The sequence below is a fragment of the Peromyscus maniculatus genome, chromosome 3, assembly GCF_049852395.1.
Source record: "Peromyscus maniculatus bairdii isolate BWxNUB_F1_BW_parent chromosome 3, HU_Pman_BW_mat_3.1, whole genome shotgun sequence".
Taxonomy (NCBI): domain Eukaryota; kingdom Metazoa; phylum Chordata; class Mammalia; order Rodentia; family Cricetidae; genus Peromyscus; species Peromyscus maniculatus.
The window spans coordinates 103,469,331-103,497,215 of NC_134854.1; the positions used below are offsets into that span (position 1 = coordinate 103,469,331).

The 27,885-nt window shown below is 40.4% G+C and overlaps 1 pseudogene; it reads left to right on the forward strand.

Annotated features, from left to right (window-relative positions):
• Positions 1 to 5,644: 5,644 nt before the first annotated feature.
• Positions 5,645 to 5,875, forward strand: LOC102905304 (signal transducer CD24 pseudogene; annotated as a pseudogene).
• The last annotated feature ends 22,010 nt before the right edge of the window (positions 5,876 to 27,885 follow it).

Here is a 27,885-nt window from a genome sequence, read left to right on the forward strand (position 1 = left end):
AATGGATACACGCACTCAAAAGAATAAAGATAGTATCTGGTCACACACTATATAAAAAAAAAAACTAGCTCGAAATGGATCAAAAACATAATTAAAAGATCTACAATTTAAAAGGTCTTGGAAGAAAATGAAAGTATAAATAAATCTTTGTGACTTTGGGTTAGAAAATGACTTCTGATTCATTACCATTAAGAAAAAAATAGATAAATTTACTCAAAAAATATATACAAAGAAAAGCATAGATAAATTTACAAAGAAAATAAAGTTATTGAACATTAAAATTTTTGTGCTTCAGAAGACACTATGAAGGAAGTAGTAGCTCTTCTCGCCATCTTTTCATGACACCATAATGGTGAGCACAAATACCCTGATAGATGTTCTCTGGAGCATCACCAAAGCTGAGAAGGAGGTAAATGTCAGGTTCTTATCCAGCCACACTTCAAAGTCAGCTTCTTGTTTTTAACTGTGATGATGAAGCATTGGTGAATTTTAACTCACTGGTGATCACACAGTTGAGAAAATCATCACAAGCCTCACAGGCAGATTAAACAAGTGTGAGGTGATGAGTCCCAACCCAAAGACCTAGAAAAATGCCACCGTTGCCGGGCGGTGGTGGCGCACGCCTTTAATCCCAGCACTCGGGAGGCAGAGCCAGGCGGATCTCTGTGAGTTCGAGGCCAGCCTGGGCTACCAAGTGAGCTCCAGGAAAGGCGCAAAGCTACACAGAGAAACCCTGTCTCGAAAAACCAAAAAAAAAAAAAAATGCCACCGTGATCTGCTGTTGTCACATCTATATTTTTTTTCATTGTTCTGACAACCTCAGCCAGTATCATGGACCACAAAGAAGCAAGACAAAAACACACAGGAGGGAAAATCTTGGGAGTCCTTTTCTGAAGATGTACAACATATGTGTAATAAAGCACCTCATTGGGGAAAAATAAAGTGAAACAATAATCCACAGAATGGGAGAGAACACGTGCAAATTGTAAAGTTGATAAGCCTAACGTCTACATTATTATACAAAGAAGTATCGCCACTCAACAGTAGGAAATGAAATTATCTGAATACAAAAATGAGTAAAAGATCTAAACAGACATTTATATAGGAAGATATAAAAATGGCCAAACAAGTTCATAAGAAGAGACATAATATCCCGTTCTTAATGGAAAGTGTGAATCAAAACTGCAGTGAGCTACCACTTCAACCCTACCAAGGTGCCTCTAATCACAGAAATGGGCAATATGGGGAAATTGGAATCGTCATTCTCTGCTGGAGAGGATGTAAAATGGTAATGGTTGTCTTGCAAAAACTGAGGCACTTCTTTAAAAAGTTGATTGCAAGCTGAGTATAGTATCCAGCACTTACACCCATAGACAATATATGATATATATATATATGTATATATATACACACACACACATATATATAAACAAAAATATGTTCATAGCAGCATCAAATATAAAAAGGTTGGATGATTCGATGGTCATCAGTCAGTGAGTCAATGGACTGATAGTTGTATGTTCATATACAGTAGAATAACATTCAGCCATAAAAAGCCATTGGACCAGAATACACCATAGATGAAGCTGGAAAGCTTTATTTTTTTTTCATTTTTATTTATTTATTTATTTATTTTTCTATTATCAGCTTGATACAGTACAAATTCTTATCCTAATAGTGAAATGTTTCACTGAGGCTTGCCCAGTGATTGAGTAAAACCAAAACTTATTATAAGCCACAGTCATCCTAGGGTCCCTGGTTATGTGGGTTGCAGTCTGAAGACAGCAAAAAAGGATACACAATGTATGTGTTCTTTTATATGCAAAGTGCCCGATAGTAAACCCATAGAGGCAGAGAGTATACTAAAGGTCATCGTAGTTTAATGGGGAAAGTAGCTTCCTTTGAGGACAAAGGAATGTTCTGGAATTAGAATGCAGTGGTATTTGCACAACCATTTTAACATATGAAAAAATATTGATTGCACACTTTAAAAGAACAAGTGCTATCCTATGAATCATGTCTTAGCTAAAATAAAATAGAATAAAAATTGAGCATCCACAGTATTTTTCAGTCATTGTTATAGACTTAGATTTCGGTTGGGGTAGTTTGGGTTTGTTTTTATATATGTGTGTAGATTTTCTATGCCACATGCTGGCCCTTGAGCAGATGTGTGTCCTTATTCTAAATGTTCCTCTAGGGAGTTGCAGAGCAGTTCGGAAAGAAATTTACATAATAATCTGCTTGCTTCAGAGGAGGAGACATAAAGAGAGGCTGAACTTCACAGACCTCAACCTTCCCTGGCCCAGGAAATTCCACATGGAATCACACATCAGAAAAAGGGAGATGGAGACCTCTTTCTTCATCATCCAAGAGTAAAGAGAACCCAGAGTGGCAGCACATGCCTGGGAGATGGAGGCAGAAGGATCAGGAGTTTAAGGCTATTCTTGGTTACAAAGCAAGTCCAAGGCCAGCCTAGGATACAGGAAACCCTGACCAAAAAAATAATGGTGGGTGGAGGAGTGGAGGGGGGCAGTGAAGAATGTAAAACCACCATATTTTTTTATGCATCTCTTGTGAAAATCTTGAAGTATAGTAGTCCTCACATGAATCTGCTGTGGAACCACGATGCAAGACTTCTACAAACAGCAGGGGAGATGGCGGGTCTACATTTGGGATGTAGGTATCAGAGTCAATGCTTTAAGTCAGTGGTTCTCAACTTTCCTAATGTTCCAGCCCTTTAATACAGTTGCTTATGTTGTGGTGACCCCCAATCATCAAATTATTTTTGCTGCTACTTCATAACTGTAATTTTGCTACTGTTAATGCAAATATGTTTGGAGACAGAGGTTTGCCAAAGGGGTCAGGACCCACAGACTGAGAACCACTACTTTGGGAGGAAACAAGACTAGCATCAGTCAGCAAACCTTGGCAAGAAGGAGAAACAGCTCCCCTTTGTCTGTGTACTTGCTGCTGCTGCTGCTGCTGCTGCTGTCTTGGCCTAGTACTTCATGTGATTAAGTCATTTGAAGATACTCCCAGAAAGCAAGGGAAAGAGTTCCTGCAAGGCCCCTGATGAGCTCTGAAATCACTGAGGGAAGGACTTTCCAGCTAGGCAAGCAAGCAGCATGTTCAGGGACAGGGCATGAAGGAGTCAAGGCTCAGTACACCAGAGGAATGACATTTTATTGTGTGATATTTTTGCATTGAGTCCCTTAAGTTTTCTAAGAGGAAAAAAAAAAACACCTTTATTAAATGTTAAACTATGGCCTTCTCATTTCTTTAAAATGTAAAATAGTAAAAATATGTCTGCCTCATTCTTTCAATAATTGGGGGAAAGTAATTAGTGCCCGTGACACCAGTATCATGGAGAGCAATACCAGGGGCTTGGGGAAGCAGAGCAATGCCTGTGGAGGAGAGTAGAATAGTCCTCTCCACAAGGAGCTCCTCCCCAACCCACGGCAGAGCTGGAGAATCCAGTCTCTTTCTGCTAATAGAACCAATTGGTTTTCCTATGGAATCCATTGAAAGAAGAAATCCAAGAGAGGTCTAGATATATGGCCCAATGGGTAAAAGCACTGTGGGGTGCAGTTCAGGGCCTAACACCACATACAAAGCTAAATATGACCAAGCATATGTGTAACCCGAATACTGTGGGATGGCTGGAGCTTTGCTTGCCACCAACCTAGCTCCAGTTTCAGTGAGAGACACTGTCTCAAAGAAATAAGGCAGAGAGTGATACATCAGGGCACCAAACATCCGAGAGAGAGAGAGACAGAGAGAGAGAGAGAGACAGAGACAGAGACAGAGACAGAGACAGAGACAGATCCAGAAGTGCTAAGATACACTTGCTAATATCAGAAAATGAAATCTTCTTCAGGAAATGACATTTTAAACATTATTGATTTCTTTTATTCCCACCCCAAAATACATATTCTAAACAACATCACATTTAAGTCCTGATCTTGTCATGATTACTGAAACCAGGTACCAATGCTATGACATTCTTACCTGCCACCATTACAGTGCAGTCCATGGAACTACTCCACTTTTTCATGACATTGATTTGTGCAGCCCTTTCTCCTTCCTGAATATCAGGTAACCCAGCCAGCCCCAGTCATCTTCATCTCGGTTTCTGTTGTGCGGAGCACACACTGAAAGCCCAATAAACACTTGTAGACTAAAGAAATAAGTGAGTGCCCTGTGGCACTAAAGAGACCAGTTGAGATGACGTCATTTGAAAAATCAATGGGTTTCTCCTCCTTTAACCAGAAGTGTCTTAGAGTAGAAATTCTAAATCCACCTTCCACCTTTGTGCTTTTTCTAGTTCTTCTTTTCCCTTTCTTCTCTCTAACTTTGTCCTTGGGATAGTAGTCAAAGCCAAAGCATGCTTTCTCTGACACTTTGTTTTCTTATATTTCTCTGAAGTCTTGACCCCTTGAACTGTGTGGCCGCTTGCCCACCTCCATGCCTACCTGAAAAGGCGTGGAATTTTCTCCTTCTCCCTCCTCCAAGTAGCTGCCAGGATTTACAGCTTGCCTGCCCTGTTGCTTTTCTCTCAAACTCTAATAAATTGAGCTTTGAACTTCAGAAAATAAAAGAAGAAAGAAGAGATTTAAAAGAAAAACTCAAGGATATGGTTGTGCACACTCAGCCTGGGAAGCAGGAGAGCCTAGTTCTATTTCCAGGTCCAGAAAACAAGCTGCAGGACCTGGTCAAGGACTTACCACTGACCACAGTGTCTGTTTGCTGTGGGACAATCTTTTTGTACACTATGAATATTTGTTACTCCTGTTGATTTAATAAAGGGCTAAATGGCCAATAGCTAGGCATGTAGAGGTTAAGTGGAACTTATGGACAAAAAGAGACCATGGGATAGAGGAGAACAAAGTCACCAGTGAGACACAGAGGAAGCAGGAGATGAACATGCCATGCTGAAAAAGGGTACTGCCACATGGTAGAGCATAGATAAGAATTATGGGTTAATTTAAGTTGTAAAAGCTAGTTGGTAACAAGTCTAAGCTATTGACCAAGCATTTGTAATTAATACTAAGTCTCTGTGTCAATTATTGGGGAGCTGGCAGTCCCAATGAAAAACCCCACCTACATCTATTATCTATAAAAATTAGCAAAAATGAGGCAGTAGGACAAAGGGGTCTCTAAGGAAGTAATCAGTTCCAGCATCCGAAGAATCTCATAAGCACTCAAGTCAGTGAAGTGCCATCTTCATGAAGCATTTTACAAGATAGGTGGATGCTCATTTGCATATGAGAAGAATGCTGTTATTTATAGCGTGCATAGAGTCTAAGCTCCAAATCAGTATTAATATGCTGCCTAATTATTTAATTATGTAGATATCTAAATTAAGCAGCTTGCTTACCACACTTTGTCCATTAGGAAGACAGAGAGGCATTTGGTCTCTGTAGTAACCTCTACTCCAAGGGCATGGAGAAAGAGCAAATCTCAGAATGGGTTCTGTGCAAATGACAAGAGTGAATCATTTTCGTATACTCTAGGTTGAGATCAACATATATGGTTTCATTTCATGATGATAACCAGGTTTTCTCTTCATTTAAAAAAAAATGCTATCCCACTTTGCCTGTGCCCGCATGAGCCGAGAGTCATGCCGCGCACCAACCAAGCAGACATGGGCAGAGCGATGGTGGCCAGACTGGGGCTGGGGTTGCTGCTTCTGGCACTGCTCCTGCCCAAACAGATCTATTGCGACCAAACATCTGTTGCACCGCTTTCAAGTAACCAGACTATCTCTACTGCCCCAAATCCAACTAATGCCACCACCAAAGCAGATGACAGTGCCCTGCAGTCAAAGGTGGGTCTCTTCGTGGTCTCACTTTCTCTTCTACATCTCTGCTGTTAGAGACTTGGGCCAAGAAACGTCTCTACTTCCCCATCTTCTAGACCTACCCCAATGGTAACCACAAGTCCAGTGTGACCCGGAAGAAACAGGTCCACATCAAATCTGCTATTACCACTCCTCAACAGAAAACCTTGAGAATTCATGTGAAGGATGTGATAGATGGTGAATGCCAATATTGAATCTGCTGGAGTTTTATGTTCAAGATGAAGAGTGATAACATCTGAAGTTGACATGATTGCCTTGAATGTGACTTAAGAAACATGGACATTTAAAACTGTAACTTGAAATCAAGCATAGGTTTTATGTAGAGATAAAGATGGGATGTAGAATGGAAATTGTTTTCATTGGCTCATTCAACCTCTAAGGCCATAACACAGATAGGTGATATTAAAAGGCTTCTCTGATGCTATTTATGTATATGCTGGAAGGAACTACCAGGTGTTACTTTAAATCCTCAGTGTATTGTTTCATTACTACTAATTTAATAGGCTAAATTCTAGTTAAGTTCCACATTGTCAAACTGTTCTCTTTGGAATTGTACATTATACCCCCTCCTGTGGCTTTAGGTTTGGCATTATATTTGACCTTTATTAGTAATTGACATGTACCAGGCAAGGATGAATTGGAATCCATCCCCAAATCCAGCCATCACTGAATAAATCTTACTTCAAATCTCAAAAAAAAAGCTGATATTCTCTCTTCCCCTCTCCTTTTTTTCATTTTTTTAGCCTTGCTTTGCCCCTATGTTCTCCTCACCTCATTCACTAAATAGTTCCTCACTTACCCTACATAATTTTTATTCTCATGCAATGCTTTGCATTGGTTTTGCTGTTTTCTCCTTCTTACTCACTGATGATTTCTTAGTAAACTCTGATCAGTGTAAGTGTATTTCTATGTATGTGTAGTTTGATGTTGCTGCAGTTACAGACATTTGTTTTCATCTCTCAGAATAGTACCAGGACTGAACCCTCAAGAAACCACAGTTCAACCACGTTGTCAATAGATACACAAACTCATAAGTGAATGTGTTTCAACACAGAAGCTCAATGAACATGAAAAGTCACAGCAACATGACTCCTCCAAAAGAGTTCAACTCCTCAACTGGAGAACTTCAGAGTGCTGACAGGCGGGGACTTCAAAATTCACTGGTAAAAATAATCAATGACCTCAAAGAGAATAGGAGCAAGCTGATGAGCTCAGTGCAGGATCTGGAGAGGAAAGCTGGCAGCAAGAGGAAAAATGGAAGGGGAAATCAACAACATACAAGAAAAAAGTCAGCAAGAAAGTCAAGATTCTGGAAAAAATAGCAGTGATATAAATGAAAACCATAGTGAGTAAATCAAAGGTTAAACACACACACACACACACACACACACACACACACACACAGTGAAAGCATCACCAATAGTCTCCAGTTTTTCAGAAGAAATGGAGGACAATGTCAAGGAAATGCTACATTCAAACGTCTGTAGAGAAAACCATAGATAATGAGCATGACCATAATGCCCAAGAATGTTACAATGTGATCAAGAGTCTAAATCAAAGATGCTGGAAGATAGAAGGGACTTATCTAAAAACTAGAGCACAGAGAATCTGTTTGATAAAATTATAGCAGAAAACTCATGGAAGTAGCCAACCACTTTCTTGATTGGATTAAAGACCCACTCCACATATTGAGACACATATTTGGCACTGTTATGAGGACCAAGAACCTGTATCTAAACAGGTCACAATCCCTGGGGGAGAATCAAGTACTATCACTCTACTAACTACTGAATCAGTCATTAATAACATCATTAAACACATAGATTAGTACCTCTCTCAGCCCTCACCAGAGAAGCTTCTTTTTGTAGTAGTCTTTAATTCAGAGACCCACAGCTAGTCAAGGTGCAGAGAATTAGAGAATAGGAAATATTCATCCCTAAATAATATATCTATAACACACACACACACACACACACACACACACACACACACACACACACACACCTAGGCTCAGGCATCATTTCAGAAAGGGGGTAGAAAGAAGGTAAGAGCCATGGGTGACAGATGACTACAAATAAATAGAGTTTTCTGGACATATCACAGCAGTTGAACACAAACTCATGGAGTTGAGGCAGCATGCACAAGACGTGTTCAAGCTCAATCACAACAAAATCCCAGCATGGAGATGGTGAAGTGAGCACCAAGTCCCACCCCTAACTCAGATGCTATTAACAATTGACAGCTTCTGGGAGAAGGGGAATAAATTTTCTGGCCCCCAGAAGTCTGACACACTCCAGTGGAAGGCCACATGTGATGGTTTGAATGAAGATGGTCCTCATAGGCTCATATGTTTTAGTGCTTGGTCCTTTGTTGGTTAGACTGTTTGAGAAGGACTGGAAAATATGGCTTTGTTGAAGGAGATGTGTCATTGGGGATGGGTTTTGAGAATCACTCCTGTGATTCTCAGTTCTTTCACCCTCTCTCTTTCTCTGCATCATAGTTGTGGATCACGGTGTGAATGCTTAGCTGTTCCTTCACTCTGTCATGGACTCTAACCCTCTAAAACCATAAGTCAAATGAACACTTTTTTATAGCTTGTCTTGGTCATGGTGGTTTATAACAGCAATAGAAATGTAATTAAAGACACCACACATCCAAGAATATATAGGCAACACAAATGGAACCTTGTGTGTTTAAATGAGAGAGGAGGCAAATTTAGGTGGGCAGCAAACAAGGTAGAGATAAGATCTGAGAGTAGTTGAAGTAGTTGGAGGAGGGGGAGATGGGATTAAAAAGAAACATTGCACAAAATCCTCAATGAACTAAAAAAATAGAAAAAATTAAATACAAATAAATTTTTCATAAAAACTATAAATTTTTAAAAGAAAATTCTGGTCACTGTCCACAACAATATTTAAATGAGATTAAGGAGCAGGAAGTAGGCTAAAGAAAGGTAGAAAATGAGTGTGAACTCACACTATGACGCCCTTAACACCAAATATGTGGACATGGAACTCCATGGAAGCACGTTAAATTCAGAAGCAAAATCATCTCTACAGGAAGAAGAAAAGAAAGTGTACTCCTCCCAACACACTTTAACTATCTGAGGAGATGTTACTCTCAAAATTAAGTGACCATCAGATAGAAAATTGAAAAGATACCAGGTGGTGGTGGCATACATCTTTAACCTCAGCACTCAGGAGGCAGGGCAGGGGATCTCTATGAGTTTGAGGCCAGCCTGCTCTACAGAGCGAGTTCCAGGAGAGGCTCCAAAGCTATCCGGAGAAACCCTGTCTTGGATAAAAAGAAAAAGAAAGAAAAAAATTGAAACGGCATGGCAGATGAGGAAAGAGATGTACACACAGTTGAGACTGTCTTTTTAAAGACATTGTATATTATATGAAAAACAATCAGATATGCAGCCAAATGCATGGAAGAACAACAGGGCTCATGGACTTAATTTGATTGCAATATACTGTACATTATCTAGATAATAGGGTTTTGGTCATATAATACGTTACATTGTGGTACCAACCCAGTGGGAAATAGTAACACAGCTAAACAACTGTGAGTGTGTTAGAGAGAAAAGGATTGTGTGGGCAAGCAAAACTCTTTCAGCTGAGCTCTAATCAAATGTAAAATTAGATGTCCTAAGATTTACTCCCTGTACATTCCAACAAGAAGAAACTGTAATAGCTCTCTCCAAGAAACACATGGGGAAAATAAAAAGAAAAGAAGAAAATAACACATTTCCCATCATCTCCACTTAGCGTTTCTCTTATGTGTTCCTGTTGAGTAACTGAAGATAAAATTAGCAATGCCTGGAAACTTACAAAGATCTTACACTTTTGTTTTTAGTGCCTCTTAAGCCAAGCTTTCATTTTTCCTTTAAATAAATGTTATTGTCTTTTTGTTATAAAAATAATTCAAAAGTTTTAGTCTGCCCCAGCTGCTATTAAAAAATGGTAGGCTTAAACAACACAAGTTTAATTTCTCACAGTCTGAAGGCTAAGGCTGTCAAAGTTTCAAGGCCCTAGCAGGGTTAAGTAATGTCTGTCTTCCTGACTTGCTGATAGCTGCCTTCACACTCTGTCTATACACATGTGAGGAAGGGATTGAGTGTCCCAGGGCCTCTTCTTATAAGGGCACTAATCTTATTGGGTCAGGGTTCCATCCTTATGGCCTCAGTTAAGCTTAATTATTTTCTTCTTGGAATATAGTAACATTGTGGGTTAGCACTTCAAAAATAGAAATTGAGGTATGACATGCAACATTTCGACTTCCAGCATTGTGCTCATTTTAGAAAATGTAGAAAGCATGAATAGGCAGATGACTATAAAAAAAATCTTTATCTTAGTTCCCACAGAGGACTATCATCAACACTCTGCTACTTTCTTTCCAGGTCTCTTTTTTAACCTATAGAAAAATAAAACTATTAATAGAATTATGTCAATGGCAGTATCTTCTAAATGCTTATTTTTATTAGTAATATTGAGATTTTTAGCATGAGAAATAGCATAGACATGACCTAAAGGGAAGGAGCCAATGGAAAAACCAGAGTCAGCTCCTAGATTCGTGTGTCATTTGATTCCAAGCTAAAGTTATGGGGAAGGAGGGATGGTCTTAGAGAGCCTACAAACCAAACACATTGACTCAAGAATGTTTTTTGGTCTAATTTTGGACAACAGGGCAAAAGCAATTTAGTGGGGAAGATGTAACTGTATTAGTCAGTATAACAAGTTGTAGCAGGTCTTTGGACCGCCAGCTCCCAAATAATGACATGGAGACATTTTATTAATTATGAAAGCTTGGACTTAGCTTAGGCTTGTTTCCAACTAGCTCTTAAAACTTCGATTAACCCATTTATTTTAATCTGTGTTCTATCACCTGGCTCATTACCTCTCCTCAGTACTGTACATCTGACTTCCTCCATGGCTGGCTGGCAAATCTCCCATGCCTCCAATTCTTTTTCAGAGTTCCTATCTCTCCCCATAAGTCCTGCCTATCCTCTCCTACCTAGCTATTGGCCATTCAGCTCTTCACTAAGCCAATCAGAAGGTGCCTTAGGCAGTTGAGGTTAAGCAGAGATACAACTTCTCACAGTATACAAAAAGATTATCCCAACAAGTAGGAGTTCATCCTCTCTCTCTCTCTCTCTCTCTCTCTCTCTCTCTCTCTCTCTCTCTCTCTCTCTCTCTCTATTTCCTGCCCTTCCTTGCAGAATTTATTACAAGCAACTCTCTTTTATAACTATGGGGTCCAGGTAAGAAATCCTGAAGTCAACAGGCATGCAGGAAAGCAACCATGTAGCCTGGAACTCTATAAGCATGACTCAGAACCCTACAAAAACAAATTGAGCCCAGGGCCCAGCCTTGTTGAATCTGACATCAGCAATGAATACCTGGCACCTTCATCATGAAGCTAAGCAAACATGCCTGACTCCCATGTCAGGAGAAACTGAAGAAATCAATTCAATTGCCAGCTCAACTCCTGTCTCATGCCAAAAGATAGATCAGTAGGTCAGTGTCAAACAGTAATGTTGGAATGCTAGAATGGGCAAAGACTGTAGTTTCCTTTCTACATGAATTGTGGAGCTCTTGAATCTTGTCTAGAAGTTTTAGTCCCTCTTCAAGAGGTTCCACTTGGACAGGGGAGATGACTCAGTGGGTAACGTTCTTGCTACACTCACATAAGGACTTGGGCTGTGCTCCCCAGGATCCACTTAGAAGCTAAGCACAGTAGTGTACACCTGTAACTCCAATGCTGGGAGGTCGACATAGGTGGATTCCATAGGCTCAGTGACTAGCCAGTCTACCTAAAACAGCAAGCTGCAAATTCAATGAGACACCTTGTATCAAAGTAAAACAAATTAAAGTAAGGCTGCAGAAGTGTCTTAGCAGTTAGGTGCCCCTGTTGGTCTTACGAAGGACCCAAGTTCACTTCCCAGCACCCACACTGGACAGTTCACAACTCCTTTAACTCCAGCTCCAGGGGATTTCATGCCCTCTTCTGGCCTCCACAGGCACTGCATCCATGAACATGTACCCTCACATCCAATGCACATAATTTATTTTTTTAATGGGATGATAATGGCAATTACTTTATTGTTTTGGTCATTGTTTTTGAAACTTACAATGTCTTTTTTTTTTTTACAATACTTTTCAGTTCTACATAACAGCCACGGATTCCCTTGTTCTCCCCCTTGCTGCTCCCCTCCCCTTCCCCCCAGCGTATCCCCCATTCCCACCTGCTCCAGAGCAAGGCCTCCCCTGAGGACTGAGATCAACCTGATAGACTCAGTCCAGGCAGTTCCAGTCCTCTCCTCCCAGATTGAGCCAAGCGTCCCTGCATAAGTCCCAGGTTTCAAACAGCTAACTCGTGCAATGAGCCCAGCACCTGGTACCACTGCCTAGATGCCTCCCAAACAGATCAAGCCAATCAACTGTCGCACCTATTCAGAGGGCCTGATCCAGTTGGGGGGCCCTCAGCCTTTGGTTCATAGTTCATGTGTTTCCATTCGTTTGGCTATTTGTCCCTGTGCTTTTTCCAACCTTGGTTTCAACAATTCTCGCTCATATAAACTCTCCTCTTTCTCACTAATTAGACTCCCGGCGCTCCATTTAAGGCAAACTTTTATAGCGCGGTTCGCCCATCGGTTTGCGTCGAGAGCCATAATTTATTTTTTTTTAATCTTCAAAAAAACATGAAGTAGAACCATGACTGAGAAAACACACACCAGTAGATGAAGGAGGGGGAGAAGGAGGGATCCAAGATATTTCTTCATTTTCACTAATTCAACATCTATTGAGTGCGTACTTTAATGACATCAGCAAAAATTTCCCACAAAGGGACATAGAATAACCCATGAACAACTAGAAACTGTTTATACTCAAACTTTACAAAGAATGAACTCAAAATAAATTATAGATCTAAAAGTGAAGTAGAAAAAAAAACACAGGGGGGAATATCACTTTTACTTAGAATGAGGCAAAGAATTTTTACGAGCCACAAAAAGCACAATCTAAAGAAGATAAGATTAGTAAGTTTGACTTTATCAATATTAAATATTTTTGCACTACAAAAAAAAACAAATGGCAGTGAGACACAAGTAACAGTTTGAAATTAGTCCTTGCAAAAATTATATTTATGTGTGTTCTTTCAACTCTAGAATACACAAATCACAAAGCTCAACAACACCAAAAATAAATACATATCAATTAAGAAATTGGCAAAAAAAATGAATTTATACATTAAAAAGTTCAGCATCATTAGTTATAAGGGTGATTCAAATAATTAGAAACCACAACACAACTAGCGGTTAAATTCTAAATATCAAAACCACCAACTGCTAAGAATGAAACAGAGCAACTGGAGTGCTCACCCACTGCTTATAGAAGTGTAAAGTTGTGTATCCTCTCTGGAAAAGAGTTTTTCAGAACCATCGTGTGTGTGTGTGTGTGTGTGTGTGTGTGTGTGTGTGTGTGTGTGTGTGTAAAGGTGTGAAACAAGAAGTGAGAACATGAAAGAAGAAAAGGGAAGGGAGAGCAGTAGGGTAATGAAATATGCGTGACATGAAAGCAGAAGGAAAGTCAGCTGGGGGCAGAGAGTCAGCAGGTGAAAGGCAGGCACAGGGAAGAACCCACTGTTGTTACTTTGCTTACCAGGTATGCTGGCAAGCTGACCTCTAAATATTTACGTTTGTACAAATTGACCTGGGCTGCTCTCCACCTTGGTCAGCGAAGCATCTTTTTGCAGTGTGCAGCGGTCAGTGGAGAAAAACATGGCTGGTCACAATGCTGAGAATCAGAGACCGAGTACTCAGTTCTAAATTGGATGTCCTTATAACCCCCAGCTCTAAATCCGACATCCTTATCACCCTCATCACCATGTGCTAAGTCTTGGGGAACATTTCAGAAGTGGCAATAGAAAGAATGTAAGAGCCGGAAAAGTGGGGAAAGTATTCTGAAGTGGTGTTCTCTGGACATGACAGGACTTCTATAGTTAAGAATCCACATCAGCTGTGGTTATCTGCATAACACATGAATAAGGTCAAGCCAGCCAAACTTACAGTATAGAAGGGGCTGATCTTTTCCAGACTCCACTTCTTACTGGGAAGCTTTTGGTAGCTTTTGCTGTTTGGGGAAGGAGAATCATTTATATTTTAGCATGTCCCCACTAGTAGACATCCCATGCTTTAGTAGATGACCTCATACTCATGAACATATGGGAAGTACTAATTGAGTTTAAGAGGTTATTATTGAAGAAAGAAAAAGAGAAGAAGGAGGAGAGGAAGAAGAATGAAAGAAGAGGAGGAGAAGGGGAAAGAGGAAGAGGAGGAATTAGAAGAAAGACATGTTAGGGAATATGGGAGGAACTGCAAGATGGTAAGAGGAGATATATATAATCATATTTCATTGTATACGTGTATGAAATAAATAAATAAAATCAAATAAAGAAAGAAAGAAAAATATAATTTAAAACAAGTTAAGGGGAGGATGAGAAGGAGGACCAATAAAAATAAATTATAATAATAATATAATAATAAATAAAAATAAATTCATTATGAAAATTCCATAATGAAATCCATCACCTAGAAGAGAAAGTGGGGAATACATAAACTCAATGTGGGGGTACACACCTGTAATCGCAGCACTCAAGGGGTGGAGGCTGGAAGATCAGAAACTCAAGGTTAATCTATGCTACACGGCAAGTGAGAAGCCAGCCTGAATACTTGAGACTGTCAAAAACAAAAGCAATCCAGTGCAGAGGACTTCAGGGATGGTTCTAGAAGGCAGAGAACCAGAGCTGGGGAGAAAGAAGACAAGCAGGTAGCACTCCTGGTCCCACCCACTCATTAGCACAGAGGACAGCTTCCTAAACAGGGCACCAATAGTGCAAACACTGGATCAATAATTAATAAATGAAACCTCATAAAACTGAAAAGCTTCTGTAAGACAAAGGACACCATCAATAGAACAAAATGACAGCCTACAGAATAGGAAAAGATCTTCACCAAATCCACATCTGACAGAGGGCTTATTTCCAAAATATATAAAGAACTCAAGAAACTAGACATCAACAAATCAAATAATACAATTTTAGAAAATGAGTCATAGATCTAAACAGAGAATTATCAAAAGAGGAATCTCAAATGGCCAAGAAACACAAAGAAATGTTCAACATCCTTAGCCATCAAGGAAATGCAAATCAAAACAACTCTGAGATTCCATCTTATACCTGTCAGAATGGCTAAAATAAAAAACACAAGTGACAGCTTATGTTGAAGAGGATGTGGAGTAAGGGGAACACTCGTCCATTGCTGGTGGAAGTACAAACTTGTACAGCCATTTTAGAAATCAGTATGGCAGTTTCTCATAAACCTTGGATTTAATCTACCACAAGATCCAGCTATACCACTGTTGGGCATACACCCAAATGATGCTCAATCATACCACAAGGACACTTGCTCAGCTATGTTCATATCATCTTAATTTGTAATAGCCAAAACCTGGAAACAACCTTGATGCCCCTCAACTGAAGAATGGATAAAGAAAATGTGGTACACTTACACAATGGAGTATTGCCCAACTGTTTGAAGGCAAATGGATAGAACTAGAAAAAAAATCATCCTGAGTTAAGTAACCCATATCCAGAAGGACAAACATGATTGGTATCTAGCCCAATTGTGATCAGAGAGGCTTTACCCAGCAACTGATAGAAACGGATGCAGATCCACAGCCAAACTTTAGGTGAAGCTCAGAAATCCTGAAGAAGAAGGGGAGAAAAGATTGTGGGAGACACAGGGGTCAAGGACACCACAAAAAAAAACCCACAGGATCAACTAACCTGGGATCATAGGGACTCACAGAGACTGAACTGACAACTAGGGAGCTTGTATGGGACTAACCTAGGTACTCTGTATGTATGTTACAGTTGTGTATCTTGGTCCTCTTGTGGGACTCCTAACAGTGGAAACAGGGGCTATCCCTGACTCTTTTACTAGCTTCTGGGACCCTACTCCTCACACTGGATCATCTTGCTGATCCTTAATACATGGAGAGGTGGTTAGTCTTAAGGCAACTTGATATGCCATGTTTTGTTGACATCCATGGGAGATCTGTGCTTTCCTGAATAGAAATGAAGGAGGAGTTGTAGCATGAATCTTTAAAAGTTCTTATTAATAAAATCAAACCTGAGGCCAGTTATTGGGGTGAACACTGGACGATCAGAGAGCCAGAACAAGCCACAGCTACTCAAGTAAATGTAGCTCATCATTCACAAGTTTAATATATGTGTGTGTGTGTATATATATATATATATATATACATACACACATACATATATACACAATTTGACCAAGTTGTTTGCCACTTCTTTATAACAAACTTTACCTGGAGTTTCAAACAGCAAAAATCTGTACATAAAACTCCTAGCAACCTCATACATAACTACTAACACCTGGACACACTCCAAGTGTCTTTTGGCAGCTGAACAGCCAAACAAACTGTGTTGCATTCACACCATAGGATGCTACACATCAATAGCAAGGAATGGACTGTTGATAAACAGCCGCATTAATGAAGTTCAAGGGCATTAAAAAGGGGAGAGACTACTTACATGAGACAAAATACAAAGTGATTCTGGAACTCACAGGCACTGTGACCACGGACACAAGACCTGCACAAGATGAAGCCTGTCAGTATACCGTGAAGGATGGAGGAGGAACTCATGAGGCCTCGCCTTGGCCTGGGGAGCTGTTGGTCATGGATTGCTGAGGAAGGGGTTGTTTTTTTCAGTGGTGTAGAGGTGACTAAGCTGCCTATGATCTAGTAAATGACCACTACCTCAGGCTCCTACAAGCAACCTTGATTAAACTCAGTGTTTACAAAGATATGAAACAGGAAGAGAGCTTATTGGGGTTCAGGGGGAGTGGGGGTGAGGGTATCAGGGAGTGAGAGAGGGTAATGGAGACTGAGAGGGAGTCATAAGGAGGGAAAGAGACAAAAAAATTCATTGTATACATGCATGAAATTTTCAAAGAGTGATATTTTAAAAAGAATACAAAATGATCTTGGTTGTCAGTGGTTAAGGTGCAGAAGCATCTGACTATGAAGGAATGCCCTAGAGGAGTTTCCTGGGGTGACAGAATTAATGATTCTGTGTCCTGGTTTTGCTGATGGTTACAGGGATCTATTTATATGTCACAGAGCACAGAGCGACACACAAGAAAAGAAATCAATTATACTGTGTACCAGCTTTAAAAATAAAACTGTCAAAGTTTTCAAAAGAACTTAATCTCTCTTGGTCAAAAGTTCTATGGAAGCCATGCTATCCTCAACAAAATGCAGCTGACTTCTCACCATAGGTATGATCTCAGATGAGACCCTCTGAGACTGGGCCTGACTCAGACTTTGACAGGTCCTACCTTGCCAAATTCTAAGCTTTCAAGGCTCTAATGAAAGTTAGTATCGTATGCATATGGCCAAAAGAGACATGCTGCACATCCAGGAGTCACGTGACATGTCTGTGCATGATGTCCATGAGGAAGATGATATGTTGAAGAAGTAAACAGAAGCCCACTTAAAGGGACCATTCAGCTGCTTATGCACAAATCCTGCTCTTACAGTCAGGGTCTAAAACTGCATTACCACTTCTTGATGTGAGTTCTGCTCAGAATCCTGCACGCTGTTTCTCTGGAGGTCAAACACAAGGGCTCATGAACTGAATCAGGAAAGAAAAGCAAGTGGTGGCGCAGAGGTGAGTGGGAAAGAGCGTCTTCTGTTAATCTTGTGACTGTTAAATCACAAGACATCCTTACAGAGGCTTTGCATTCGCCTGTTTCATTCCTGTACTGCCCGACTCCTTCCTTTATTTGGGCTCAAGATAAATTTGTTATGTCTCCCCTCTCCTGTCTTTCCACTGTCTTGTCTTTTTACGTTAAACTCTCTGAGCTTCCTCATAGCCCTTTCTCAATTCAACTGTCTGCCAACTTTCGCAACTGCTGAATTTGTCATATGGTTTCAGGTCTCCCTGCTTGGTGTCCTTCAACCACATGGAAAATCCAAATGACCAATGACTTAAGTCAGCATTACATGCCCTGCTTAAGTGAGAATAGGATGATTATTAACTCTGATTTATGTGAGGCTATGTCCTTCAAATTGAAACATTCCCTTATGGAGAGAGGAAGAGTGTTCACAAGAGCCAGGAAGCTCTTGAAACTCAGGAGATCCACAGCACTTTCCCCAAAGTCATGCCAGCAGTAAACACATGATAGGACAATGTGCTCTTCTGTGGAGTTGTCTGAAAGCTGGGCAGCTTTTGTGAGTCATCATTGTCCATGCTGGGTGGGCCATTCAGTGACGTAGCTGCCTTTGAATGGCCAGTGTTATGTAAGTTGCTCCTCACCCATCCTCAGCAATTTGAATACACTCATTGGTTCATGTGGTGATATGTTGTGTACCCTAATAAACTTGCCTGAGGATCAGAGGACAAAGCCAGCCACAAGATTAGACATAGAGGTCAGGCAGTGGTGGCACACACCTTTAATCCTACCATTTGGAAGGCAGAGATCTTTCTGGATCTCTGTGAGTTCAAGGCCACACTGGGCTACAAGAGATTGATCCATTATAGGAGAGAAACAGAGCCAGGCAGTGGTGGCATACATCTATCTTTAATCCCAGCACCTGAGATCTCATGTCTTTGTTTGGGAAGCATACACACCTTTAATCCTAGGAAGTAATATGGTAGGGCAGAGAAAGGTGCATAAGGCGTGAGGAAACAGGAACTCACTCTCTTTAGGCTGAGGATTTTTTAGAGGCTGACTGTTCTCTGATCTTTCAGCTTTCACCCTGATATCTGGCTCTGGGTTTTTATTAAAAGACCATCTAAGATTCGAACAACAGGTTCATTAAACTGAACTTGGATAGACCTGTTTCTCTGTTCTCTCCTTGGTGCCCTATGTGGGGTAAAAAGACATTTGTTCACATCTCACATGGCAAAGTCACAAAACACTAACACACCCGAAGTGAACCTTAGGATGCTACAATTAATGGCATCTCCCAGATGCCACAGAAGAACTTTATAAAACACCAGGGATAAGAATGAATTGAGATTATTTATTTGCTGGGACTTATTTGGGGATCAAGACATAATGTCTTTCATTACTTCTAAGATATTTGTCCTCCATAATGAGACCAATGAAACCACAGAGCAGCTGGTCCTGTTGTCATGAACAACAGGTGTGAACACCAGAGTCCCTCTCTTGCACCTGTAGTTGAAATCGTTATCACCACCCACTCCTGTTGTTCATCTTTCTCTAAAATCCCAGCACATTAATTCAGTGGGAAGGGCCTGAGGTGTTAGAGATCCCATATTACAAAAGGGTTTCCATTCTGGATAGGAATTCACAAGCAAAACTCCATGCTCTGAAGTACATTGCTCCTTCCCATCCAGAAAGGCCAAAGACGCAGACAGCCTCATTGGTTATACATACACAAACACAGACCAGTATACGTAGTTTTCACTGTACCTTTATCATGCATAAATTGTAGTTACCATGCACTAATGTAACACTAAGATACCCTCACTATTTGAAAGCAGTATTACAGGAATCTTTTTACAATTATACATATTTCTTCTGAGAGTAGACAAGTTTGATATACAACATCTAATTGCTAAGAATTTAAAAGGAGACACACTGTGTTTTTCAGAAAAATTTTGCCAATTATCTTCCTGCCAACAATACAAGACAACTACTAGAACCAGGAATTATTCATTTTAATTTTTGACCCTTGAAGAAAGGAATAGTGACTGACTTTTTCTATAATTTCTGTTTTAATGATTGTTCATCAGTATGAAATTCAATATAAACTTTGGGTGCCATCAGTCTTTTTATTTTGTTATTGGTGTGTCTGTGTGAATGTGCATGTGTGTGTGTGTGAGAGAGAAATACACACCTGTGTGAGTGTGAGCACTCTCACCACAGAGAGCTTATTGTATTCAGAGAACAATTTTTGGCAGTTGCTTCTCTCTTCCAAACATAGGGTCAAGAGATCGAACTCAAATCATCAGGCTTGCACAACACTTTGACTCCTAAGCTGTCTTGACATCCTGCTTTATTCTTGTGCTTGCTCCTCAGCTGACCTGTTCACATACTTTGCTTGCTCTTTTATTTATTCATGGTGACAACTTTGTATATCCTAATGATATTAAGTATGACTTTGCAAACTACTCACTAAACTTACAATTTCAATCAAAAGCTTGATAGAAATGTCTATGGAAGTTAAAAGCCTAATTGTAAAATTAATCTGGAAGAATAAATACATAGTTAGCGCTTAAATATTTTTCCATAAAACAGAATGCTCTACCCTACTAAATATATATATTATGACAACAGTCTTTTAAATCAGAACACTATCCACAAGGAGACCAGTGTCTTCCTTCTTCTACAAGAGTAATAACAAACACATCAATACCAGTGAGAACTGCAGTGGAAAATGGAAATCCAAACTATAAACAACAATGAAGGACAAGACAGGTTTTAAATATACTTGTAACTTCAAGATCATTTTAGATTTACAAAAATGTTTCATACACACACACACACACACACACACACACACACACACGTGCGTGAGCGTGTGCACGTGGAGAGAGAGAGAGAGAGAGAGAGAGAAGGGGGGACAAAGAGAGACAGACAGACACAGAGAGGGAAGCCTGTCAAATCTTCATCCAGTTTTCTTTATTATTAATGTTGTATGTTATGGTACAAGCAAATTAGTGAAACGTTGGTATAATCACTAACTAATGAGGAGATTTTATTCCGATTTTTATCAGTTTTTCCACTGTTGCCCCTGTGTTTTGTATGATGGGAAATCTTAAGATGTTGAAATGTTTTACTCAGACACTATAAACACTGAGATTTGTGTATATAATCCTTTTTCTATCTGGAAACTTCTTTATGTGTAGTGACAAGCCCATAAAAATCACCAACGAGGAAAATTTGTGTATGAACACCTCTTACCCCATGTCCTACTCCTTCTTCTATTTAAACCCAAAGTTCATGTTAGTATCTCAGTGATGGAGTCAAACACCACACACACACACACATACATACATACATACATACATACATACATATACATATATCTGTTCCTTTTTCCAATGTAACTTTATGTCTTCTTTCTGCTTCTGACAATTACTTATGCATTTTATTGGCATATCAGAAGAGGTGGTAAAATCTACCCTGCTGCCAGGGTTCCAGACTTTTAGGCTAAACACATCCTTTATCACTGCTCTATAAATAAAATTATATGTCCATTTCTTCCTTGTATTGAAAAGTAACATAGTAGATATTGTGATTAAAAGTATGTTTCCTAATGTGTAATATTGGTGGCCAAAAACATGATCATAATTTCTGGAGCACATTCTTTTTTTTTTATTTATTTATTTATTTATTTATTTATTTATTTATTTATTTATTTATTTTTGTTGTTGTTGTTGTTTTTCGAGACAGGATTTATCTGTGTAGCTTTGCGCCTTTCCTGGAGCTCACTTGGTAGCCCAGGCTGGCCTCGAACTCACAGAGATCCGCCTGGCTCTGCCTCCCAAGTGCTGGGATTAAAGGTGTGCGCCACCATCACCTGGCTCTGGAGCACATTCTTAGCAACAGTGAGTTTGAGTAGTTCCCGTGGACAGTAGGCAAACAGATTGATGTAGCTAGGGAGAAAGTGACAGAATGCTAGCTCATGAAGACCTATAGAAAATTAGATTGCTGATTTTTTCCAAAGAACAGGATGTTGATGGAAGTGAAAGAAGCTGAGAGATAAGAAGGAAGAAGCTTGCTCACATGTGTCAGGGTGTGGACAGTGTTGCAGACACAAAGCCTGTGCTTATGTGGCTAACATGGGTAAAACAAGGTAAAATGAAGTGGGAAGTTCCATCCCACTTGAAACCTGTCATGGTTTGAATATGAGTCATCCTTGCAGGCTCATGTGTTGAGGGTTTAGAACACATTGTGCAATGCTATTTTGGGGGATTGTGGAAACTTCAATAGGTAGGGCCTCTAGGAAGTAGGTTCCTGAAAGACTGTACTTAAAAAAAAAAAAAAAAAAAAAAACAGTTTAAATGTTTTTACTATTTATGTGTATGTGTGTTTGCTTTTGTATGTGCTTATGAGTGCAGTGCCCACAGAGGCCAGAAGAGGGTATCAGATCCTTTAGGGCTAGAGTTACAGGCAATGCTGTTCAGTTCAACATGGGTGGTAGAAACTGCACTTGGGTCCTCTGGAAGATCAGCAAATGCTCCTAACTGCTTCACCATCTCTCCATCCCTGAGAGACCTTTTGAAGTGTGTATCTCATCCCTGGCCCTTTCCTCTATTCTTCTGTCTGCCCACATGAGGTGAGATATGCTCTACCCAGTACTCTCACCATCAAGTTCACCTCACCACAGGCCCACAACAATGGAGATAACTGACAGTGGACTGAAATCTATAATCTCTAAAAGCATGAGCAGAATCAAATCTCACCCCCTTTAAAACTATTTTCTCCAGTAATTTCTACAGTGATGACAAGTCTGACATAATATTGTTGTGTAATAGGTTCCTCTGAAACATTCCATCCTGCAGGGAAGCTCCTTAAACAGCAAGGTAAACAACTCAAAATCACTTCAGGAAGTCCCTAAAACTGATCAGGTTCACCAGGTCCCTCCCTCCAAAAGCAAACAATAAAAGCTGAGAGTCACTTTCAGACAAGCCAAGCTGCAAAGAAGACTCTGAGACCAGGCTCACTGCCTGAAAGAAGCAGAAGCCAGCTGAGCTGCCTAGGAGAGGCTTGGGCCAACAGAGGCACTTGGATGGGAACTCTCCAACCTGTTGAGCTGCCTGCAGGCTGCTCGGTGTGGTCCAGGTTTCCAGTTGTTGTGAGCTATTAGCCATGTTGAGGTGGGCCTTGGTAATGAAGACGCCTTTGAGGAATTTCTACTCCTGTAAGTAACTCCTCGCTCAGATGCCTATTAGTAATAATAAAAATCATTAGTTCACCAAATTGGATTTTGGTGATATCTGCTCTTTGGTCTGTTGTGGTCTCCTTATCTGGGGTGAATAGATTTGTGTGTAGTGTGTCAGACAGAAAAGTTCTAAGAGTTAACAGGAGTCAAAGAGATGAGTGAGCCTGAGAAGGCCAGTGTTGGGCTTTGTTAGTTTGGCTTCTGTTTCATTTCACTATGATTTTACTGAATATATGATAAGCTAAAATATAATATTCCTGATGTGTAGAGCAGGCATAAAAGCAATATTATAAGCAACTGTGAAGAAAATATTGATTAACCCTAAGACACTTTATTTTTCCCAGGGAGAAATAAGGGAAGGTATTTTCCCTCTTTCTTTTTCTCTGAGAATTTTCTTTAGAATACTTGCAGTGGAAAGGTCCTTTCTCCCCTCTTTGAAATGTATATAAATCCTTCTGAAAACTAGATAGCTCTTTTGTCAGGTTTATGTCCCGGGCACATCTTTCTCAAGGACCTGGAAGCCATCCTTTTGCAATGTAATCATCAAGGGAGATAGAAGCCCCGTTTCCACAGATAGCTACAAGTTTAACTGTTAGGCATCTTGCTCAAGTTTTAAAACTGTCTTCTTGTGAAGCTGTATTTGTTTTCCCTTTGGATACAACCAGCACAGATGAACACCTCAATTTGCCCAATGGATTTGGTTGAATTTAATATGATAAATGGTACCTTTAGATCTTATTACTTGAAGGCTAGCTATTGTTCAGCTTAAATACATGTATGCAATGGGTTGCATCTGTTTGCCTACCCAAAATGTTAAAATGTCTCTCTGGCTTTGCAGTCTCTTAGTCAATTGCCTGTGGCATGCATCACCTCAGGTTTAATGCTTATTCAGTAGGAAAACTGTCTCCTTCTCTTCTACCTTTACAGAGAGTATTTCTGGGCTGGGAAAAGCTTTTGTTTCTAATTTTCTTTCTCCAACACAACCAATATAAAGTGGTTGCTATATAGCAGGCAGGCGACTGATGTTTTTAGCATAAGGTGTGATTGTGACTCACATTATTGATAGGAAATTTAAATCTATAGGAAACACGAAACGACCCAGTAATACAAGACAAAAGAATGTGCATATGCAAATAACAGAAGTCAAAAATCAGCAGCAAACAGACAGGGAAGGAGTCACAGTCTTTCTAGTGATGAGAGATACAAACTAGAGGCTAGGGAGAAAGTATGGAGACCTGAATGGGGAAGATTCTCTAGGGAAGAAGGCAGCCATGTTAGTTACCCTTCTCTTTGCCATAACAAATCCCCAACAAGGCAGTTTAAGGACAGCATATTAGTGACATGTCTGATGCCATGATAAAAAAAAAAAACACCACAACCAGGAGCAATTCATAGAACGAATGAAGTTTTAATTTATGGATGTGGTGGGGAGTCCCTAATGGTGTTGGAGGCAGGACAAGAGATGACTGGAGCAGGAGGCTGAAAGAGCACATCTTCAACCACAAACTCAAAACAGAGGGAAACAACTGGAAGTGAGACAAGGCTGTAAGTTCTCAACCCTGGCCAGTGATGTTCTTCCTCCTGCAAGGCTGTATCACCTAAAGGCACCACCACTTCCCTTAAGAACACCACCAAACAGAGACCAAGTGTTGAAATGCACAAGCCTATGGGGGGGGAGGGGGGGACATTTTGTCTTCAAACTGCCACAGGAGAGTTTGCATCATCTTGCAGTTCCAAGGCTACAGTCAGCCAAAACAGGGAAGTCGGAGCAGCCACAAAGTGAGCTAACTAGTTACACTGTATCCCCAGTGTAGTAGGGTTACTATTGCTTGATGAAACACCATGCATGACTAAAAGCCAGTTGGCGAACGTGGTGGTTTAAAAGAAGATGGCCCCCAAAGGGAGTGCCACTATTAGATATGGCCTTGCTGGATGTGATCTTGTTGCAGAAGTGTATCACTGTGGAGGCAGGTTTTTGGGTCTTTTTCCCAGGTTTCATTCAGTATGACAGTTGACTTTGGGTTGCCTGACTATCAGGACACAAGGACTTTCAGCTCCAGCACCTCATCTGCCTGCCTGCTGCCATGCTTCTGCCATGAGGAGAATGGATTGAACCTCTGAAACTGTAAGTTTTTAATTAAATGTTTAAACATTTAAATGTTTTCTTTATAAGAGTTGCTGTGGTCATGGTGTCTCTTCGCAACAATAGTAACCCTAAGACAGAAATTGGTACCAGGGACTGAGGTATTGCTGTGATAGGCCTGACCATGATTTTATTCGGAGGAATATGGACTTTGGTACTTTGGGTTTAGAAAGCCGTGTAATGCTTTAAGTACTGCTGAGTGGGCCATACTAGTAGGAGCATGGAAGACAGTGGTGCTAAGAGTTATTTGAACTACGGGGCTCACTCAAGAGGTTTCAGGGGAGAATAGTATGTTCCTAGACATGGTTCTTGTGATCTTTCGGTGAAGAATGTGGCTGCTTTTGCCTTTGTCTGAAGAGTCTGCCTGAGGCTAAAGTGAAGAGTTTTGGATTAATTCAGTTGGCAGAGAAAAATGTCAAAACAGCCTAGTATAGATTCTGTTGTGTGGTTACTAAGTTTTAACTCTAATGAAGATATATAATGAAAAGGAGCAAGCAGAGCAAGGAAAAATATTTGAGGAGAAAAAGAGCACCAGAAAGTGGAATGGAGCTAAATTCTTTGTTCAAGGATGAAAACAGATTAAGAAATGGAATAAAGGGAGTGGTAACCTCAGGGCAAGATCCCACCTAGCTAAGTTTCCAACTTGTGAAAAGGGACTAAAGAAAAGTTTAGAGCCAGGTGTGGTGTGGCATACCTTTAAGCACTGGGAAGACAGAGGCTGGTGGATCTCTGGGGTTGAGGCCAGCCTGGTCTAAAGAGTAAGTTCAAGGTCAGTCAAGTTTAGGCAGTGAAGAAAACACAAAGCTGGTAAAGATGTAATTAAACAAGGGGGCCATGTTCCAGACCCAATAAACAGCAGAACTTGGCAGCTTCAGCCACATGGTTCTAGATTTAGAGTTAAGGATAGAAGAAATGTGTTCCTTAACTCATTTGCCTCCATGCCTAAAGAAAGCTGCTGAGGCCAGGCATGTGTCAGGGGTGTTCCTGAATGAAGGCCTAGTAGAAAAGCCTTTGCATGAAGCTGTGAAGCTGAAGCCTAGATTGCCTTGGAGAACCCAAGAAGTTAGAGATGCCAGAGTTGTGAGATACCTGCTGAGGAAAGCTGCTAACAGGGAGTAGAACCAGTGAACAAATCTGAACCAAATTGGAGACCTGAAGAACATTTTGACACCAGATGTGGAGATGAAGAGTTTGGAGTTTGCTCAACTGGTTTTCAGTCCTGCTCTGGTCCAGTATTTCCTTACTATGCTCCCTTCCTTGTGTTATGGAATGGTAATGTGTAGTAGGACAGGCACATAGGGTCAATGAAATTGGCTCAAACCAGTTGCCAAGACATGTATATAATGTACTTGTTTATAATCCAACCTAGAGTCTGCCTGAGGACCTAGTAATAGGTCCCATCAGAGTTTCTGATTGTGCCCAACCAATGAGGGATGACCACACAATGTCACCAGATTGGGACACAGCCTGGGTGCTGGGAAGAGGGCATATAAAGCTTTCCCCATTATTGAATAAACAAATCTGCTGTTTGCCTTTCATCTGACTTTTGATGTCTGTGTCATTGACACTGCACCTTCTCACCCCCTTCCCTGAGGGAGCTGTTAGGACCCAGCAACAGTGATGTATATCCTGTGATGTTATATGTTGGAGTATGTGATCTGCTTTTTTATTTTGATTTTTACAGGTGATTACAGTTAAGAGATTGTCACACATCTCAGAAGAGACTTTGGACTTTGGACTTTGAAATAAGTTTGGGGCTGCTATAGACTATGGAGACTTTTGAAGTTGGACTGAATGCATTTTTGAGTTATGATACGGCTATAAACCTTTGGGGGCCAGAGAGTGGAATGTGGTGATTTGAAGAAAAATGGCCCCCAAAGGGAATGGCACTATAAGGAGGTATGGCCTTTTTGGAGTAGGGGTGAGCTTGTTGGAGAAAGTATGTCACTTTGGGGGTGGGCCTTCAGGTCTTTTTCTCAAGCCTCATTTAGTGTGACTGTCAGTCAACTTTCTGTTGCCTGCCTATCAAGATGAAAGGACTTTCAGCTCCAGCACCATGTCTGCCTGCCTTTTGCCATGTTTCCACCATGATGATAATGGACTGAACCTCTGAAACTGTAAGCAAGCCATCCCAATTAAATGTTTTCTTTTTAATAGTTGCTGTGGTCATGATATTTCTTCACAGCAATAGTAACCCTAACTAAGACAGGGAGGAAAGTGTTTATTTTACTTATAGTATAGTTCAGTATTACTGCTCATCACTAAAAAGAAGTCAAGAAAGGAACTCTAGCAAAGTAGGAACCTGGAGGCAGGAATTGATGCAGGCAGGAAGCAAGAGGAGTGCTGCTTACTGACTTGCTCCTCATGACTTGCTCAGCTTGCTTTCTTGTAGAACCCAGAACTATCAGTCCAGGGTATGGCTCCATCCACAGTTTATTGGGCTCTCCCACATCAATCTCTATGGAAATGTCCTACAAGCTTGCCTATAACCCAATCTTAAGGAAGCATTGTCTCAGTTAAGGTTTCCTCCTCTTAGATATCTATAATTTCTATCAAGTTGACATAAAACTAGCCAGAATACAGTCAGGATGCAGAGGGAAATGATTGTTGATATGCTCAATTTGCTTTCTCCTTTGATTCAATCCAGAATCATAATCTATGGGACAGTGCCTCCCATGGTGGATCTTCCTACCCTAGTTAACTGAATCTGGATAATTTATCACAGGCATGCTCAGAGGTGTGATTCATGATTCTAGATCGTATCAAGTTGTTAATATTTACAAACAACCGAGAAGCACAGAGGACAAATAACCAGATGGGTGGGTACATTTTCTGTTAAGCTTTAGAACAGAAAGGAAAAGATACAGTGTACTGTT